This window comes from Anomaloglossus baeobatrachus, chromosome 1, assembly GCF_048569485.1.
Source record: "Anomaloglossus baeobatrachus isolate aAnoBae1 chromosome 1, aAnoBae1.hap1, whole genome shotgun sequence".
Lineage (NCBI taxonomy): Eukaryota > Metazoa > Chordata > Amphibia > Anura > Aromobatidae > Anomaloglossus > Anomaloglossus baeobatrachus.
The window spans coordinates 895,882,604-895,903,937 of NC_134353.1; the positions used below are offsets into that span (position 1 = coordinate 895,882,604).

General features: G+C 46.3%; 1 pseudogene; it reads left to right on the top strand.

Annotated features, from left to right (window-relative positions):
- The window catches only part of LOC142255294 (von Willebrand factor A domain-containing protein 5A-like), a 101,550-nt pseudogene that overhangs the window by 66,413 nt on the left and 13,803 nt on the right, over nt 1-21,334 (top strand).

Genomic DNA, 21,334 nt, shown 5'->3' on the forward strand with positions numbered 1-21,334 from the left:
GGAGGCGGCTCGTATGCTTCATAATAGTGAGATTACAGACGTCCATGGAAGCACCGAGCGACACACATTACACAAGTCGGGAATGGTGGCCCGAAAAAAAGGTAAAGAAGCCTCGACTTCAATATCGTCATAAGAAGCATTGGCTCAAGTTTGCAGAAAAGTATGAAAAGTGAACAGTAGAAGATTGGAAATGGGTGATTTGGAGCCATGAGATGAAAGTCAATAGACAGCTCTGATGGGTGCGAATGGGTCTAGAAAAGACAAGATAAAAGGGGCTAATGGATTGAGAAATTTAAGAATCTGCCATGTTCGGTGGAGGAAACCTGATGATATGGGGTTGTTTCACAGCCAAAGGCGTTGGATACATGACCAGGATGGATGGTGGTCTCAATACTGAGCTGCATGTGAGAATCCTACAAGACGAGATACTTCGTACATTCGATTTCTTTTGGTATGAGAAGGACGACATAGTGTTCCAGCAGGACAATGACCCAAAGCAAACGTCGAGATTGGTGGAGACATGGTTTAGTGACCATAAAGTAGAGGAGCTGTATTCACCCCACAGTCCCCAGACCTTAACCCAATTGAACACTTGGTAGGAGTTGAAGACAAAGCTGTATACATCCCCAAGTGAGCGACCAGTATACACCAACACTGGGAATGTGTAGAAGAGACCCGACCAGTATACTACAACACTGGGAACGTGTAGAAGAGACCTGGGATCAGATTTCAGTTGAGTCATGCTTGAATCTGATCTAGACCCCAGAAGGATTCAGACAGTGCTGAAAGCCAAAGTTGGATTTACAAAATATTACATTTTTTTTATTTTTTTTAGGAGCAAAACAGTAACAATGCAATGACATGACAAGAATCTGCAAAAGTAATCATATCTTAAATAGCTGCAAGTTAAAGTTATGAGATAGCCAAGATGATTGTCTATAACATGAATGTCATCTCATGTTTAAAAAATCTTGCATGTCAGTGTTTAGCAGCAGCATCTAAGGGTGTTAAGCAGCAGTAATCTCATCTAGCCCTGATCCCTATTGTTAGAGGAAAATATCTATGTGGACAGAGGTACATGCACACTGATACAACCGGTATATATGTCATGGAACATGATGGGGGTAATCTTGATGGGATTGTCAGATATATCATACTTCTCTATGTTCGTCAATCCCATAGACTTTGACTAGAGCAGTCGCATGCGACCACTTCTTCATATAAATGGACAACACTGACTCCCCATTTTTATGATGTTTTGGGGTCTCAGTGGCTGGACCCCATCAATTATGCAGTTATCACCTATCATGTAGATAAGTTGTTATAACCGGAATATCCCTTTATTTAGAATACAAAAATGTGCAGACGTTTAACTCTCTGGTTTCTTCCTAGGAAGAGCTTCTCCTTTTGGACTTGCGCCAACTATTGGTAAGAATCGGACTCATGTTACAGTCAATAAAGCGCTCTTTTTTTTTTTTCTTTTTTTTTTTTAAATGAGTTATTTGATAGAACATACTTAACTACTCTTTCTGAAAATCTGTGAGCCTGACAGAAAAGCCAGAGGAACCTGGCCCCTTCTCTGGTGTCACGTGTATAGGGATAGGCTCAGGGCTAGCTCTTACCTTACCATCTGGGACCATGCACGTTAAATGTAGTTTTTCCTTTGGGCACATTAAGGGTTAATTCCTTCTCTGGTGCAGCAGCAGACTTGCTCAGCTGGCAGCAGTTAATCAACTTCCCTCCAGGATATAAGCCCTCTGCTTCCTGGACTATGTGCTTGTTATTCCATTCAGTTAGGAGCTAGCCTGGGAGCAGAGAGGATGTGGTTGTTGCTGCTGTTGCTTTCTGCTGCGGTCTGTTGCAAGTTGTTTTGTTTTCTTGCACTACCTCCTTTCCCTTGTCTCTTACCCGTATATCCTTGGTTGTTCGCTGGTGTAGGTTTTAGGTGTGTTATTTTTTTTTACCCCTGCCTGTAGCTTGTTGTTGTAGGGATTTAGGGGATCTCTGTACTGGTCAGTGCCCTGGGTAGTGGGTATGGTGGTCACTTGTCATCAGGGTCCGGACCAGGTCAAGGGCCCAGACCTCCCTATGTTCTTAGGTACCTCCGGGTGTGTGGGTGAGCTTAAGGACTCCAGAATTAGGATCTCCATAGGTTACCCTATCTTCCCTGGTGATCTGTTCCACCCGATCCCTGACACCTGGTGCCGGATGTTGCACCATTGGGGGCATGTGATGCGAGGACTGTTATGCGAGGACACATACGTACTAAGTACAGGGGGCTTTTCTCTCTCACAGGTGGTAGCCGTGCTGGGCACTGATGCAGTGTCACACACATAAATGTATGGGTTCACACTTGTCTCTACTGTCCCCCTAATTCTCACTTTAGAGAACAGGACGGGCAGTAGTAGTTACACAAAGATCTCATGTTCACTGATGGTTTCACAGTTAAAACATCAGTTGTACAAATGCACATACTTCACTCATCATGTAACAGCAACAGGTATCTGGGCCTAAAGGTCTGCAGTGCAGGACCCACTTAGACAGACTGATAATCGGAAAGCTATTGTTCATTGAATCATGGCTACATACCTATCTATATGGCGCAGCGAAAAAGCAAATTGCTCGTTCGTCAGCTACGATTATTTTTATTCCAATCTTAACAATAGGTTTTGTCAGATAGTGCTTGTAAATAAAAACCTATTTGCAATTTACTGCTTATTGACATTGTCAGCCATTTTTGAGATATTCATGCTTTTCTTTTGTTTACAGCATGTTACCTTGGAGACCGACCACTGCTTCTAGAGAGCAGAGCTTTGGCAGTACTTACAAGCTCTTTTCTATTAAGCTTGTAGCACTGTTTTTAAATTGGCTATGATTGTGTGGTCCCTGTCAGTTTCAGCGCAGTGCTTACAAGCTGGACAGCAGCGGTGTTCTTTCTTCTAGTAAACAAAAGAAAAATATTAATACCTCAAGAAGGGCTAAAAATATCCATATATGAAGATAGGAATAAATCTTTAAGTTTGCTTAAAAATAAAATCCTTGTTTTAACAATCATGATTGTGCTGTTTAGACCCAGCACTCGGCTCTGTACCAGTCCCCTTGTGATTCGGGCCCACAGGCCTCACCTGCCTTCCCCTCTGTACAGGGCATCTCCTCCCCTGTGAGCCTAAACACTCCAGCTGCTTCATCTACTGTCCTCTATGCTTCTCCTCCATTGACTTTCTACACCAGGACATAGATGCGACTCCCCCTAGGGGGGCATACAGCAGACTTCTGGAGGACACTGCTCTCAGACAAAAGTGCAATCCCTCAGCACAAACTCTCTTCACTTAGACTGACATCCACACTTCGCCTATGCCTGTTTCTCTGTCAGTCTTCAGACGGGCCAGGCACAGGCCTCCCAAGACAAACTCAGCTGTCCATGTCTACGACGCTGTGCAGTTCAGGTCGGGAGGCCCCACAGTTGGCCAGTGCAGTATTTATTACGTTTCTGTGACGCCCTGGCAAAACCAGGTAGTCACACAGAAGACCCCCGCACAACACCTTCACACACAGGGTTACATACAGCCGACCTGAAACCCTAGCCACCCCCCTTAGGGTAGGACAGACATACCAGTGGGCCGGACCAGGCGGATGAGAAACGCCCACCTAGGGGTCTGGAGAACCCGGGGCGGAAAAAGCGGTAGTCTGGAGTTGAGCTGAGAGGAGTGGAGTAGTGAGGAGGTGAAGCTCAAGTTCAGAAAGGAAAGGCGTCGGAGTTGGAGCACCGACGCCTTTTCTTTCTGAACTTGAACTTCTCCTCCTCACTACCGGGGCAGACAGTGGTCCGTATCTAACAGGAGATAGGAAGATGGCTGCCGGAGATCCGAGGTGGACTGGGACAGGGTTGGAGCCCACCGGTACCGACACCGGAGAACCGACCCGGAAACCATGCACAGAGGGGGTACTTGGACCCTGAAGCCAGGACAGGAACCAACGGCCTAGCTAATTAACCAATTGAGGGCAGGATTATAGGTCCTGTCCCAACGAATGTCCCAAAAGCAGACAACCACTCTAGCCCAGTGGTGGCGGCTTTACACCTCTCTGACACTCTGCATTGTGCTTGGTGATGTACGACGGCATGAAGCTGCTCCGCCATGGAAACTCATGCCAAGAAGCTCCCAGCGGGAACAGAATTGTTAATACTAGAGTTTGCCCTGCAGTTATGGAGTCAGCAGAGCGATGTTGACTTTTCTGCCGTCAGCTCTCAGCCCCTAGCTCTGTAAAGTTATGTGGTCTTCACTTCATGGCTGAGTTGTTGCAGTTCCTTCCACTTCTCAAAAATATCACTCATAGGTGATGGGGGAAGATATAAGAGAAAGAAATGTCATGACCTGACCAGTTACACAGGACTGCGCTGATGTCATTGAGCTCTGCGCCACTGGCCAGTCTGTCACGTGTCAGAAAATGCAGACGGCAAGGGAGGTGGCCATATGTTATACACTGGGGATAACAGGTCCAGATGTTATACACTAAGGGAAAAATCCAGATGTCATTCACCAGTAGCAATAGGGCGAGATGTTATACACTGGGGGCAATGGGGTCGGATGATTTACACTGGGGGCAACAGGACTGGATGTTATACACTGGGGGCAACAGGGATGGATGTAGTGCTTGGTATAGGAAGGTTCCTAGGAAGATAAGTAAGAAAGTAGCGTGATCACTGACTTTGGAGCTGTGACGTGCAAATATGTGCCGAAATCTGGCAACTACTCCATGCTAAATGATGCGAGTGATTATATTATGTGATACGCCCATGAACAACAGCTGGTTCTGAATATGACACTGTAACGCCTGCCTGGATCCACAGACTCAGACGGGCTGTAATGGACAGGCTAGAGGGAAGCCACTCACCAAGCAGGACCCCCAGAACCCTGAAACCCTTTAACCCCTATACAGGGATTTGGAATTACGCAGGGTCCTGGAGATCACTACCTGTGGAAGGCTGCAGTCCTAGAGAGTAGTCGTCCGGCAGGGTCAAACCAGGAATTGCAGACCAAAGACAGAATCGGTAGGCAAGGACGTAATCAGAAACAAGCAGAGGTCAAAACCGGATCGGGCAGTGAGGTACATAAACAGCAGGCAGGTCAGGTAGTCAGGAAACAAGCAGAGATCAGCGAACAGGAATCACTATACAAATAACACAGGAACCAGGAATAGAACTATCTCTGGCAGTGGTCAATGACAGGAGGGGGAATAAGAAGGGTGTGGTGTCTTCCCATTGGCTGCAGGTGAATGATGGCAACTTCATCTGGAAGACACACGCCACCTACAGTCAGCCAGTGGTACTGCGGGTTCCAGGGAAACCCAGCTTAGTGGATGAGCCGAGCCTGCCCTCAGCAGAGCCATGGAGTGGACTCCGGTGGGACATGACAGACACCATGCACGTTTCAGTTAGACCAGTATCCGCCGACATCAGACCAGTGTCCGCCGACAGCAGAGCAGTGTCCGCCGACATCAGACCAGTATCCGCCGACATCAGACAAGTATCCGCCGTCAGCAGAGCAGTATCCGCCGACAGCAGAGCAGTATCCGCCGTCAGCAGAGCAGTATCCGCCGACAGCAGAGCAGTATCCGCCGTCAGCAGAGCAGTATCCGCCGACAGCAGAGCAGTATCCGCCGACAGCAGAGCAGTATCCGCCGACAGCAGAGCAGTATCCGCCGACAGCAGACCAGTATCCGCCGACAGCAGACCAGTATCCGCCGACAGCAGACCAGTACACGCCGACAGCAGACCAGTATCCACCGACAGCAGACCAGTATCCGCCGACAGCAGACCAGTACACGCCGACAGCAGACCAGTATCCGCCGACAGCAGCTCAGTACACTTCACCAATCTTTAGGACTATAAGAGAGGTACAGCTGCGAGTGCAGAGTTTTGTAAATGTTAAATATCTGATATACTCTTTTCTTTCCAGGAATCTTGCCTGTGCCGTTGTCTGGTAGGTTTGTCTTTTCACTTTTTAAATATTTTATTATACTATATAGCATTCTTTTCTGTGGTGAAAAGTATTAATAGGGATCTTGATGTCAATTGATGACATATCTGGCGCCAGGTTGTTAGTGTGAGGTTCCAGGAGATGGCGTCACTTGTCTCAATGTTTATGGGGTTCATTCTTGCAAGATGACACTAGAAAGCTGTGATCTCTCATTGCTGTAAGTATAGAGAGAGTCAAAATTGTGACTGTAGAGGAGATCAGAATACAAAAAAAGACAGTTTGCGCTCTGATAATGCTAAAGTATGGAAACCATGAATGTGTGAACATGGACCTGCATTACCGCTAAGGAAAATCTAAGAAAAATGAGATATTTAGCATAAAGAAATGGCCATTTGTATATCTGCCCAGTTGCCCCTTCACGGCATATCTCATAACTGGGTACCTAACGCTATTCTGAAGCCTCTCTCTGGGTTAAAAACCTCCTGTGTATGGGCACGTAGGAACCTGCTATAGAGAATGAGATTACCTGTGGCAACTGGGGGAGGGGTGCACGGTCAGAAGGTATGACCCTCATGATATAGACAAAAAAGACTGCCTGCACTCAGCCTCATCGACCTGACGTGGTGTGAACAGGCGCATAACTGAACATGACGTAAAATACAAAAAAAGACAGTTTGCGCTCTGATAATGCTAAAGTATGGAAACCATGAATGTGTGAACATGGACCTGCATTACCGCTAAGGAATATCTAAGAAAAATTAGATATTTAGCATATAGAAATGGCCATTTGTATATCTGCCCAGTTGCCCCTTCACGGCATATCTCGTAACTGGGTACCTAACACTATTCTGAAGCCTCTCTCTGGGTTAAAAACCTCCTGTGTATGGGCACGTAGGAACCTGCTATAGGCAGATATACAAATGGCCATTTCTATATGCTAAATATATCATTTTTCTTAGATTTTCCTTAGCGGTAATGCAGGTCCATGTTCACACATTCATGGTTTCCATACTTTAGCATTATCAGAGCGCAAACTGTCTTTTTTTGTATTTTACGTCATGTTCAGTTATGCGCCTGTTCACACCACGTCAGGTCGATGAGGCTGAGTGCAGGCAGTCTTTTTTGTCTATATGTAGAGGAGATCAGAACATAGAAGTTCAACATTAGGAATGTTTGTATTTGAAAGTGCACCCCCCTTCTAATAGGGATCACACTCTTATGGCAGGGCGAGAGTGTGTGATCTGTTTATAGAAATAATATTTGAGCAGTGTGACAGATATGATGGTGTTATTACTAGAGATGAGCGAACCGGTCCCGGTTCGGCTCGAGGTCGGTTCGCTGAACGGAGGTCCCGTTCGAGTTCGGCTCGTCGAACGTTCGACGAACCGAACTCGAACTGCATAGGAAACAATGGCAGGCAATCACAAACACATAAAAACACCTAGAAAACACCCTCAAAGGTGTCCAAAAGGTGACAAACAACTCACAACACAACACAAACACATGGGAAAGTGACAAGGACATATACTCATGCGAAAACAAAACAGCTGGACAAGGAAAAAGAGGAGGACACACAGATAAATGAGTATATGCAAGGAAACATCGATTCCATTATTGTGCAACTTGAGCCCTGCTCATTTTAGGCTTCCAATCTGGATAAATTGCCTGAGCTCGCCACGTACGCCTTGGGGTTCTTGTCGTGTCCTGCAGCCTGCGTTCTCTCGGAACCTGTTTTCAGTGCTGCTGGGGGTCTGCTGGCAGATAAGCACACGCGTCTGTCCGCTGACAATGTGGACATGGCTCTCAGAGGACTTTTCTTCCCCTGGGTCAGCCAGGGGAGGCGAAAGTCACGCGTATTTTTGAGAGTGCTTCATGCAAAGCATCTTTTTCATCTTGAAAATGGGGGTCAACTGATGCCAGTCAAGTGGGGTGTGTGTGGCCCAATTAGTGGAAACGAGGGAGACTGTGGTTGGAGTCCCCTCGCTGTGTTTCTAAAAGAACCAAGATGAACAAGTCATGGCTCTCAGAGGACTTCTCTTCCCCTGGGTCAGCCAGGGGACGGGAAAGGCACGTGTATTTTTGAGAGTGCTTCATGCAAAGCATCTTTTTCATCTTGAAAATGGGGGTCAACTGATGCCAGTCAAGTGGGGTGTGTGTGGCCCAATTAGTGGAAACGAGGGAGACTGTGGTTGGAGTTCCCTCGCTGTGTTTCTAAAAGAACCAAGATGAACAAGTCATGGCTCTCAGAGGACTTTTCTTCCCCTGGGTCAGCCAGGGGACGGGAAAAGCACGCGTATTTTTGAGAGTGCTTCATGAAAAGCATCTTTTTCATCTTGAAAATGGGGGTCAACTGATGCCAGTCAAGTGGGGTGTGTGTGGCCCAATTAGTGGAAACGAGGGAGACTGTGGTTGGAGTCCCCTCGCTGTGTTTCTAAAAGAACCAAGATGAACAAGTCATGGCTCTCAGAGGACTTTTCTTCCCCTGGGTCAGCCAGGGGACGGCAAAGGCACGCGTATTTTTGAGAGTGGTTCATGCAAAGCATCTTTTTCATCTTGAAAATGGGGGTCAACTGATGCCAGTCAAGTGGGGTGTGTGTGGCCCAATTAGTGGAAACGAGGGAGACTGTGGTTGGAGTCCCCTCGCTATGTTTTACATGATTTTCGAAGGGCATGACATGCCTAAGAGGTTGAGTTTCATCATCTGCAACTTGTTGGCAACAGAAAGGCTGCCTTTACACCCTTTTGAGACCGAGGATTTTCGAGACCTTATGCCCATTGCAGTGCCCCAAGAGCCGATGGCCAGTCGTCACTCCTTCTCCAAGAAAGGCGTGCCCGCGCTACCACAGTAGGTCCCACACAACCTCACCGATTCCTTGAGAAACTCTGTGTGTGACAGGGTGCATTTCAACACAGATACTTGGACCAGTAAGCATGGACAGGGGAGTTACATGTTGCTGACTGGGCACTGGGTAACTATGGTGAGAGATGGAGAAGGGTTTGCTGTACAAGTCTTGCCGTCCCCACGACTTGTGTGTCAATCCTTCCTCTGTATGTACAAGTTCCTCCACTGCTTCTGCCTCCTCAACCTCGTGTGGGTCCTCCACCTCCTCCCAAACCCTGTGTGGTCAGGCCACCCTTCCTTGTAACTGCGCCCAAGGAATCCCACACACCTCCTTACTATGCTGGCAGCAGAGCTCAAGGCCATCATGCGGTCAAATGTTTACTTTGAAATGTAGGGGAAATGTGAGACACCACTGAGGAATTGTGGACGGTTAGCTCTGGAGAGTGAGACCGAGTTTCATCAATGGTTGTCTACAGTCAACCAGCAGTCAGGGAAGGTCGGGTGCGACAATGATGCAAACCAGTCTGCGACCCTTCTTCAGGGCAATGTGACACATGTGCCTTGTATGGCTCACGTGTTGAACCTGGTTGTCCAGCAATTTTTAAAACACTATCCCTGCCTACATGGCCTTCTGCAGAGGGCACGGTGTAACGCCTGCCTGGATCGACACACTCAGATGGGCTGTAAAGGATAGGCTAGAGGCAAGCCACTCACCAAGCTGGACACCCAGAACCCTGAAACCCTTTAACCCCTATACAGTGATTTGGAATTACACAGGGCCCACGTTGATCAATACCTGTGGAAGGCTGCAGTTCCAGAGAATAGTAGTCATGCAGGTTCAAAAACATTAATTGAGGAAGAGGAACAGAATGGGATGGCCAGGACTTAATCAGAAAACAAGCAGAGGTGAAATGCGGATCGGCCAACGAGGTACATAAACAGCAAGCAGGACACGTAGTCAGGTAACAAGCACACAAACTCATAAAACTGAACTGGGGGTAACAGTAACAAGAGGTTCATAGCTTTGTCTGGCAGTGGTCTGCAGACAGGAGGGGCCTAAAAAAGGGTGTGGTGTCTTCCCATTGGGACCAGAGTACAAATTGATTGAGTGGACTACGTTGGTGACTTAAAAGCCGTGTGCGGCAATGATGCAAACCTGTCTGCGGCCCTTCGTCAGAGCAATGTGACACACGGGCCTTGTATGGCTCACGTGTTGAATCTGATTCTCCAGCAATTTTTAAAATACCATCCCGGCCTACATGGCCTTGTGCAGCGGGCACGCTGCTATGTGGTCACTTTCATCCTTCGCACCCAGCAGCTCAACAACTTTCATCGCTCCGGAAGTCTTAGGGTCTGGCAGTTAAACGCCGGAAATGCGATGTTCCGACACGCAGGAATTGGAATCTGCACATGTTGCAGCGTGTGTGGCAGCACCGCAGAGCCCTGCTGAAATACGGTATGACGTATACCCTGGGCTAACTTGATCCAGAGGTGGTGCAGATCACGCTGCTGGAGTGGTGTCAGATCAAGGACCTATGCACCCTTCTACACAGTTTCCAAATGTCGACGAAGATGTTTAGCACTGGCAATGCCATTCTCAGCGTGACAATTCTGGTCACCTACATGATGGAGCACACTGTAAGCATTATTCGGAGTCAGGTATTGGTCCAAGAGGAAGGTGAGGAAGTACAGGAGGAGTCATATGCAGAAGGGATAATAAGATCTACAAGGTCCATACGGTAAGCGGCACCTAGGCAGCAGTTATGGTGGGGGATAGGGATTAACAAGGGCGCATAGTATCAGCAAAAATTGTTGAGGAAGGTGCAGGAGCCATGAAGAAATGGAGGACGAACTTGCGATGGGCATGGAAGACTCAGCAGATGAGTGAGAGCTTGCTCACATTTCGGTTGTGCGAGGTTGGGGGGAGAGGGCAGAGGAAGGAGGCACGATTCTCACCTCTCTGCCACCAACACACCAAGGACTTGGGCTGGCTGCTATGCTGAGATGGCGTTGAGTACGGTGTCCCTGCAGAGTTGCACTTTTGGTCATATACAAAATGAGTTGAAAAAGGACAGATGCGGGTGAAAAGGGGAACAGGTGTGTTGGAAAGGGGAAAAAAGTTTTGGTCCGTGGGTTTGGTGGTTAAGCAAAAGTAACATTTGATGAAGAAACACCATCTGTTACGGTGGGACTGGCAGATTTGGATAAGGTGGTATATACTATGTTACCGCTATATAACGAAAATTAATAAGAAAAGAAAGATAAAGGTATATATCCCCATCAGCAGTCAGTGTCCACCGTGCTCCCAGATGGAAAAGGAGAGGTTGGCAACTGGAAGGTTCAGTGAAGGATACAGAGCTGTGTGGCTATGAAACTAATAGTAGCCTGAACCAAGTTAGACGCCACTCGGATCTTGAGACTGGGAGCCCTGTTAGCGTCACAGGGTCCACACGCCCACCCAGCCCAGGAACTCCCTGTTAACATCACAGGGGCCATTCAGTACGCTGACCGTGTGCATTGGGGCCACACCTGTGGACAGCAGGCGCATCAGCAGCAGCAGGCCTGTTAATGCCACTGGGCTGCACAAGCAGGACTTGTAGGACAGGAGCTGGTCTTAACCGTTCTGCGTTACCAACTGTGGTGGCGGCCTGCATGGATGCCCTATCCCTGCCTACCTCTGGCCTAAAGCCACAATGGGTTCAACACATGGAGGTGTGCTCTTTCGGAGCATAATAGAAGACTGCGCACCTCCTTGTTGTCTCCAGCACCTTCTATAACCTGGGTCCGCCCCAAACCAGGGTGGACCACAATGCACCTCCTGGAGACAAAAGCAGAGTGACACGTCATGAGTGGCATAACTAGCGTCCTATTTGGAACCGCAACTTCAATGATGACCTCATGGCTGTCATGACCCAAACACCTCACCAGTCATCGTCTGACCATCAATAATGAGGTGACAAGTCATAGGGGCGGGCCTCTGCAAGCCATTTGGGAGTGGCCTGGCCACATCGTCAGGACACCTGATGCCCTGTGGTCTAAATGGGCCCCCCACATCACGGGCAGGGCCAAAGAGTTCATTACCGGACCTAGTTTCTGATGCAGTAAGTGCCTGACCATAGTCAGTTGCATGAAATACAGTCTCTGAAAAAAGACTATCAGCTTTAGCATGGTGTCTATGCACAACACAGGACTTAGACCCGTCACGGAGTGCAAGTACCTGTGCAAAGAGGCTTTTCGCACTAAGTGTGGGAGCATGCGCTGTAGCCCGAAATGAAGACTTAGCCTCAGGAATGGCACAGTCAGGCTGAGCATACTCACTAGGCGAAACACTAGAGTTAGGCTGCGGCTGGGGTAATTCGTCACACGCATGCGCACTAGCTGCCTCTCCACACTTACACGTGGAGGAGAAAGCAGCCAGCTGGACAACCCGAGGCACAGGCCTAAATGGCAGCTGATGCCTGGGCGCAACTGAAACCGCAGCAGGCTGCTTGCGTTTAAGGCGTCACCGTTTTGTAACAACAAATAACATCCAAAAGAACAGGTGTACTTCTTCCCATGGATAATCTGATATGATCCCTTTTTTCATGGACACGACCATCGCTAACAAATGTAGATGAGGCCAAATCAGCAGCTGCTTCAATGGATCTGAATTGCTCCATAAAGTGGCCTCTCCTCCACCCCAATTTCAAGATCCCAAATACTCCATTCCTCTGTGGTGTCAATCCAATCGCACTTGCTTCCTAACAGCTCTCAAGTTTCCACCAGCCCTGCTGAGTATGGGGTGACAGAGATGGTTGAGTTTGCATAGCTGTTCAGTCGCACTATAGCCTGGGAATCAGAGGTCTGCTCCAAAGCTGCAATGAGTACAGACAAGGAAGTTATTATTATTTTTATCATTATTGATTTATAGAGCACCATTGATTCCATGGTGCTGTACATGAGAAGGGGGTTACATACAGAATACATATACAAGTAACTATAGACAGACTGGTACAGAGGGAAGAGGGCCCTGCCCTTGCGGGATTACATTCTAAAGGATTTTTGGGATGAGACAGTAGGAGTTGTTTAGGTTGAGCGTCAAGTACGTATGGTGGTGGTGTCATTGAAGGTTATAGTCATTTCTGAACAGATGAGTTTTCAGATTCAGTTTGACGCTTGCGTGTGTAGCAGATAATCTAACGTGTTGAGGTAGCGAGTTCCATGAGACAGGGGAAATGATCTGCGCAGATAGCCTGAAACTTTGTGACTGTGATCCAGGCCCCGATGAAGAAGGTGCTGAGCCTAATCTACACCCTCATTTCCAAATAGTAAATCCTCCTGGTGGAGACAATGGGGAACATGATGAGTAGCACAGATACCTGATTGGAAGGACAACTTTACTATTCGGTCAGGGCAGGAAGAGGTTGTCTCGGAGGACTCCGGACGAGGGGAATGAAAACACACAGGGTTATTGATGAGGTTGGAGACAACACTTACTGTCAAACCAAAGTCAGCCAGTCGATGAGGTCAGCAGAGGAGGTGGAGGAGGATGCTACTGACGACGAGGTTACGTTGCGTCTTCCTGGCCAGAGACAAAGTACTGGAAGCACGTCAACAACTGAATCCTGGACCACATCTTTGACTCTGAGCAGATGTCGTGTTGGCTATGCAGGTCGCATGGGCTGTAAGCCTTTCCTAGCCTGTGAATTTTTGGACATCGCAAAGGATCACCCAAGTCATGGAATCTGTAAGATTTGTCAACAATCTGTAAGTAGAAGGCAAAAACTCACACTTTTGAGTACTTCCTCCATGAAGTATCACATGGATGTGAATTGACAGCGTGAAGGTGTATTGCTCAGCTTTAGCAACTGTCAACGCAATATGCTTATTTGCCGTTCATTGCATGCATAGTTGCAGACTACACACAAGGGGCTGCTGTTTTTTTGGATCTGCCTTTGGTCACTATAGCAATAGAAAATTGCTCTTCGGGGGTGGACTTGGAGATGCTGTCTATGAACAGAATGAAAAGCTAAAGGTGTGTGTTACAGCAAGGAGCCACCGCGGAAACACTTTGTTCAATTGTGAGGGGAGTTGTGTTGTACTTTGATGATGAGCACTGTAACGTCAGTGAGCAGCATCGTGTGCCACAGACCAACATTCTTACAGTGCTGTCTATACTGTTTACCGTGAGAGGAGCGTAAAGTCTGTATTTCTGGCAACTGGACATCACAGTACCCGGGTACGGTAGGCTGTGCCCAGACAATAATGCGGGCACAAAACACTTTGTTTTATTAGCAAAACACATATCTGTTCTGGGTAGGCCGACTATATAGACAATAAGACTTGCTGCCTCTGCACTGTCAAATAGTCACATACAGTTTAAATCATAGAGGGACAGCAACACATGTTTGCATTGACTGTTGCTTTTCAAGATTTCCATGACTGTGTTGCAGAGCTGTGTGGTTTGCATTCACACTGTTATCATCTGCAATATCTGTGAGGCTTCAGCTAACAAGGGTATTCAGGGGGGGTCATGTGTTTTGTCTATGTTTAGGTAGATAACTTGGAAGCTCTTGTGATGCGCCACTGGTAAGTCGTGTTCGCACACACACACACACACACACACACACGCACAAACACACAATTACTGCTACACAGAGGGATTAGCAGGTAGTAGGCAACAGAATAGATTGTTCATTTATTTTAATTGTATGCATGGTTCTTATTGTTTGTTTTGGTAAAGTTAAACAATCATTTATCAACCCAACTGGCTAGAGTCCTTTTCCTTTTGCCTGGTTTTGCTGCATACTGGGGAGCCCACCCTGTACACGACTTAAAATGAAGCATAAGTCGCAATGTGAATTTCACTGTGCTACAATGCGGACTAGCGTGCCTGTGCAACCACCGCCTGCCCCATCAAGTGCATCTGCGTGCACTTCATCCTCTGTGACTGTGGGGACAGCAGTCACACATGGTTTTTCACACTGAACTTCCACTCTTTAACCCGCAACAGGGAGTGTGATTGGCAGGTCATCACTTGTTTTGGAAGTGGAAACAGAAGGTATTGTTGAGCTGTCAGACATCGAGAGAACCATCATTGGATGCAGGCTACATTATATCCACGCCTGCACCTTCGTCACAGATTGCCTGGACTACCTGCAGTTAATAATTGCATTCCAGAAATGGAAAGGAGTGTAGAATGCACATGTGTTGTACCTTGCTTGGCAGCAAAGGAACACTAACTTAGTATTCCAGACAATTTTAGGAAGGCAGAAAAAGAGTCAGCTCTTTGTGCAAATTAAATAACGTGGCAAAAGTGGACAGATGGGTACAGTGGCCGTGTTCTGTGGGTACCAGGACAGTAAAAGAAGCCTCACTTTCTATCCCTCCTAATGATTAAATGCAGCAAGGAATTCCCTGAGTTTGCTATAAAATTAGCATAGCAAAATGGGCATGAGTGTAGAATGCAGAGGTGCTTGAGATTGCTTGGCACCAGTGGCACAATAAAGGAGTCCTACAGGCATTTTTTGTATACCACTAAGTGGCAGTATTTTTTGCTATAATTATAGCTTATTAAAAACAGAGCAGGAGGGTGTCATGCAGAGGTGCTGCACATAGATTTGCACCAGTGGGGCACTAATGGAGTACAACAGCCACTTCTTGTATGCCACTAAGTTTACTCAATTTTTGGTATTATAATGTATTAGTAACAATGAGTTTGAGTGTGCAATGCAGGCAGACGTGCTGCAAATATCTTTGCACTAGTGTGACTAGACAAAAGTCCAATAGCCACGTTTAGGATGCCACTAGGTACACTGACTGTTTGCTAGTATAATGGCTTAGTTAAAAAGAGTTTGAGTGTGCAATGCAGGCAGACGTGCTGCAAATATCTTTGCACTAGTGTGACTAGACAAAAGTCCAATAGCCACGTTTAGGATGCCACTAGGTACACTGACTGTTTGCTAGAATAATGGCTTAGTTATAATGAGTTGGAGTGTGCAGAGGACAGGAGGGTACAGTGCCAGGATTGTGGGGCTCTGGGTAGAGGAATGGAAGCCTGCCTTTCTATTCCCTCCTAATGGGGAAATGCAGCGACGAAATCCCTGACCTTAGCTACACAGACGCTGTCTCTGTTTTCAGGACCTGTCACCTATGGCTCTGACCCTGCCGGTACGAGCCCTTAAAAGGACTGATAGATAGTGCTATCCCTATGCTGTCTAGCGTATCCAGTATCGGCGATAGGACAAAGGACGGAGCTGCACCAGTGATGTCTGACACCAAGGACGCAGAAGAGATAATGGCGTCCGGACGGGCAGATACTCGTTTTTATAATGCAGGGACATGTGACATGGACATCCTATCACACATGCCGTTGCTTCTCTGGCTAAAAGTCCACTTAGCTGTGTGTGTGTCTGGGATTGGCTGACATGCTGGCCCATTCCACAAGACGCGCGCGCTTAGGGAAGGAAGACAAGGAAAAAAAAAAAAAATGGCGATCGCCATTATCCATACAGCAGTGATCTGAACGCGCTGTTCCCGCACACTATACACTGAAATGTCATAATAGTGTGAGTCACAGACTGACTTACACTATTACAGCGGAAAGCCAGATAGGAATTAGCTGTTTTTTTGCTGCTAGAACCGTTCTCGAATGTTTCTAGAACTATCGAGCTTTTGCAAAAAGCTCGAGTTCTAGTTCGATCTAGAACAGGCCCCAAAATCACTCGAGCCTAGAACTGGAGAACCTCGAACCGCGCTCAACTCTAGTTATTACCTTGTGAGATCCTCAAAGCCCTTGGTCCGAGTAAGCATTTCCCATATGCAGGGACATGTGGGGTTGGTGCAGCAAAGTGATATATAGGAACAATGGAGGCTGATGAAGCAGGGCTGGAGCTAAAGCAACTTGAGTTGTAGCATCAGAATGACAGTAACTGGTGTAGGAAAGTTGTTATCTGCAAAGTGGGAAAGCCCGAGTCATGGCAACTTGTGTAGTAGAGTAGGCACAGCGATGAAGCAGAGCTAACTCAGTGGTGAGGAACCAGATTAGGAGACCTGGACAGTGATATTGCAGAGCAAGCTCAGTGATGAAGAACCAGAAAGCACAGTGGAGTTACTTACAGTGCCTTGCAAAAGTATTCGGCCCTCTTGAATTTTTCAACCCTTTCCCACATTTCAGGCTTCAAACATAAAGATAAAAAATTTAAATTTTATGGTGAAGAATCAACAACAAGTGGGACACGATTGTGAAGGTGAACAAAATTTATTGCTTATTTCAAATTTTTGTAAAACATAAATGACTGAAAATTGGGGCGTGCAATATATTCGACCCCTTTACTTTCAGTGCAGCAAACTCACTCCAGAAGTTCATTGAGGATCTCTGAATGATCCAATGTTGTCCTAAATGACTGATGATGATAAATATAAGTCACCTGTGTGTAATCAAGTCTCCGTATAAATGCACCTGCTCTGTGATAGTCTCAGTGTTCTGTTTAAAGCACAGATATCATCATGAAGACCAAGGAACACAACAGGCAGGTCCGTGATACTGTTGTAGAGAAGTTTGAAGCCGGATTTGGTTATAAAAAGTTTTCCAAAACTTTAAACATCCCAAGAAGCACTGTGCAAGCAATCATATTGAAATGGAAGGAGTATCATACCACTGCAAATCTACCAAGACCCGGCCGTCCCTCAAATATTTCATGTGAAACAAGGAGAAGACTGATCAGAGATGCAGCCAAGAGGCCCATGATCACTCTGGATGAACTGCAGAGATCTACAGCTGAGGTAAGAGAGTCTGTCCATAGGACAACAATCAGTCATACACTGCACAAATCTGGCCTTTATGGAAGAGTGGCAAGAAGAAAGCCATTTCTCAAAGATATCCATAAAAAGTGTCATATAAAGTTTGTCACAATCCACCTGGGAGACACACCAAACGTGGAGGAAGGTGCTCTGGTCAGATGAAACCAAAATCGAACTTTTTGGGCACAATGCCAAATGATATGTGTGACGTAAAAACAACACAGCTCATCACCCTGAACACACCATCCCCACTGTCAAACATGGTGGTGGCAGCATCATGGTTTGAGCCTGCTTTGCTTCAGCAGGGACAGGGAAGATGGTTAACCCCTTCAGCCCCGGGGCACTTTCCATTTTTGTTTTTTGCTCCCTTTCTTCCGAGAGCCGTAAATTTTTTATTTTTCCGTCAATCTTGCCATATGAGGGCTTGTTTTTTGCGGGACAAGTTGTACTTTTAAATGAATCCATAAGTTTTACCATATGGTGTACTGGAAAACAGCAAAAAAATTCCAAATGTGGAAAAACTGCAAAAAAAAGTGTGATGGCACAATAGTTTTTGGGATGTTTTATTCACGGTGTTCACTATATGGTAAAACTGATGTGTGGGTATGATGCCTGAGGTCGGTGCGAGTTTGTAGACACCAAACGTATAGGTTTACTTGTATCTAAGGGGTTAAAAAAAATTCACAAGCTTGTCCAATAAAAGTGGCATACGTTTTGCGCCATTTTCTGAAACCCGTAGAGTTCTAATTTTTTGGGATCTATGGCTCAGTGATGGCTTATTTTTTGCGTCTCGAGCTGACGTTTCTAATGGTACCATTTTTGTGCAGATGCTACGTGTTGATCGCCTGTTATTGCATTTTGCGTAAAACTTGCGGCGACCAAAAAACGTAATTTTGGCGTTTGGAATTTTTTTCCACTACACCGTTTACCATACAGATTAATTGATTTTATATTTTGATCGGGCATTTCTGAACGCGGCGATACCAAATGTGTATATTTATTTTTTAACTCTTTAATTTTCAATGGGGGTGAAGGGGGGTGATTTGAGCTTTTAGGTTTTTTTATTTTTTTTTTAATTTTTAAAACTTTTTTAAAACTTTTTTTTTAATTTTACTAGTTCCCCTAGGGGGCTATAGCGATCAGCAATCCGATCGCTCTTATCTATCTGCTGATCACAGCTATACAGCTGTAAACAGCAGATACAGTCACTTCTTGTTTCCCTCTGCTCCGGCCGAGGGAAAACGAAAGTAAAACGTCATAGCTGCAGGCGTCATCACATGACCCTGTGCTACGATGGCAACCACCGAAAGTCACGTGATCACTCACGTGACTTCCGGTGGGGGCGGCGGTAAGTGAAAATCTTCACCACGCGTATATACATCTCCCTGCCAGACTTTGGCAGCGAGATGTAAGGGGTTAATGTTACGGGTGGAATGCGATTCCACTCGTAACATGTAGGCACACGTCAGCTGTTGAAAACAGCTGATATGTGTGCCGATCCACGCCGCCTGCCCGCGGTAGGGGTAGGGGCTTAACGGGACACGCTCCATGACGGATATATCCGTCCATGGTCGTGAAGGGGTTAAAATTGATGAGAAGATGGATGGAGCCAAATACAGGACATTCTTGCAGAACACGTGTTGGAGTCTGCAAAAGACCTGAGACTGGGAAGGAGATTTGTCTTCCAACAAGACAATGATCCCAAACATAAAGCAAAATCTACAATGGAATGGTTCTCAAATAAATGTATCCAGGTGTTAGAATGGCCAAGTCAAAGTCCAGACCTGAATCCAATCGAGAATCTGTGGAAAGAGCTGAAAACTCCTGTTCACAAACGCTCTCCATCCAACCTCACTCAGCTTCAGCTGTTTACAAAGGAAGAATGGGCAAGAATTTCAGTCTCTCGATGTGCAAAACTGATAGACACATACCCCAAGCGACTTGCAGCTGTAATCGCAGCAAAAGGTGGCGCTACAAAGTATTAACTTAAAGGGGCCGAATTATATTGCACGCCCCACTTTTCGTCTTTCATCTTCACAATTGTGTCCCACTTGTTGGTTCTTCACCATAAAATTTTAAATTTGTATCTTTTATGTTTGAAGTCTGAAATGTGGGATCAAGTGGAAATATTCAAGGGGGCCGAATACTTTCGCAAGGCACTGTATCAACATCGTCCAATGGTAAATGCAGAAACAATGGGGTATCAAAACTCCACCTACCTGAGGACTCAGGCAGAATTTCACCATCTGAGAGGACTTAAATGGCCTGGGAGAGTGATGTGTGTCAGGTTGCAATGGCAACCTGATGAATATTAAAAGATACAGAACCAGACAAGGAGGGGGAGGTGGTGCAGCGTTTAAGGTAACCTAGAGGTGGCATAAATAAGAGAAAACTGTCTGACATGTCCGGCGTAGAGTGCTCTAAATTTCCCCCATCATCTGCCTGCTTGACCTAGTCTTATGCTATGTTTGAGGATTAACAGTAAAAAAAACATAAATTCGCCCAAGTCTGAATTATTATAATTTGTTTTCTTGTCAGGACCGATTATATGTGGAAGTGCGCCCTCTGCTGGTAGGTATCTAGGATCCGATATATGGCCATCTGCACATTTTATAGTCAGAGTAGTGCCCCCCCTGCAGGAATAACTAATAACTTCAACATTTCTTTATTTTGGTGCTGATGAATTTGGCCTTATTATCACGGACATCTCTCTTTGACAAGCTCAAAGTCCCTTATTACCATCGGTGACTCGACACTTTAAATGTGTCTTTTTCCTTTTGCCATAGGCGGGGTTAATGGGGTTAACCACTCCCAACTTGGATAAATACCCTCTGCTCCCAATAGAGGGTGCCGGTTCCTCAGAATTTATTCTGGAGCTTGGTCTGGAGCATGAAGGAAGTGTTTTCTGTTGTCTGCCGTTGTTGGGTGTAGAATTTACCACATGGTTTAGTTACTTTCTCCCTATTTTATTTACCTCCTGTGCACCTTTTCTTGGTCCCCCTAGTATTTGTTCCTCTGTGCGTGAGTTTGGTTGTCCCCCCTGTCTATCTTTAGTCATTGGGGTTTTTGTGACTACTGTCCCGGCCCGTCCCCTGGGTGGTGGGTGTGGAGGGAGTTACACCAGGGCCTGGACAGGAGTCAGGGACATGCTGGGGGGCCAGACCTCACTACCTTCAAGTATACCTCTGGGTTGAGGGAAAGTTCCGGGTATGTTTAGTCTGAGGGCCAGTGCAGGGCTCCCAATCCAGTCATCCCCCTGTGGGTCCTAGCTTGACCCTTATACCATATCTCAGAAGGACATTACTGTTACTAACCTGCTGCATGCTTTGTCTATATTTTTACAATTTCCAAGAGGAAAATGCATGTGTCTTTATAGGCCAGGACTAAACACAGGTATAACTGCGAATGAGCCACTTAATAGATGTCAAATAGTTCTTATAATCCGTTTTCTTCCCAGGACCCTCGTTATTTGGGAGTGCACCTTCTTCTGGTAAGGATTATCAATCATTAGTGATCAGATATTTGCTAATATACACAAATACTAGAAGAATGGTCTTTGGTGAAACGTTGTAGAGCATGTGACCTGTAGGGTTTATTCCTTACTGACTACAACAAAGCCATTTTAGATGACTTATTGGTCAACTGTCCTGGAAGGAAAAGAGAGAGACCTTCTAGCCTCCCAGAAGAGTTGTCAAATTGAAACCTAAATTGTATCCTAAGGAAGCGCAGCAGA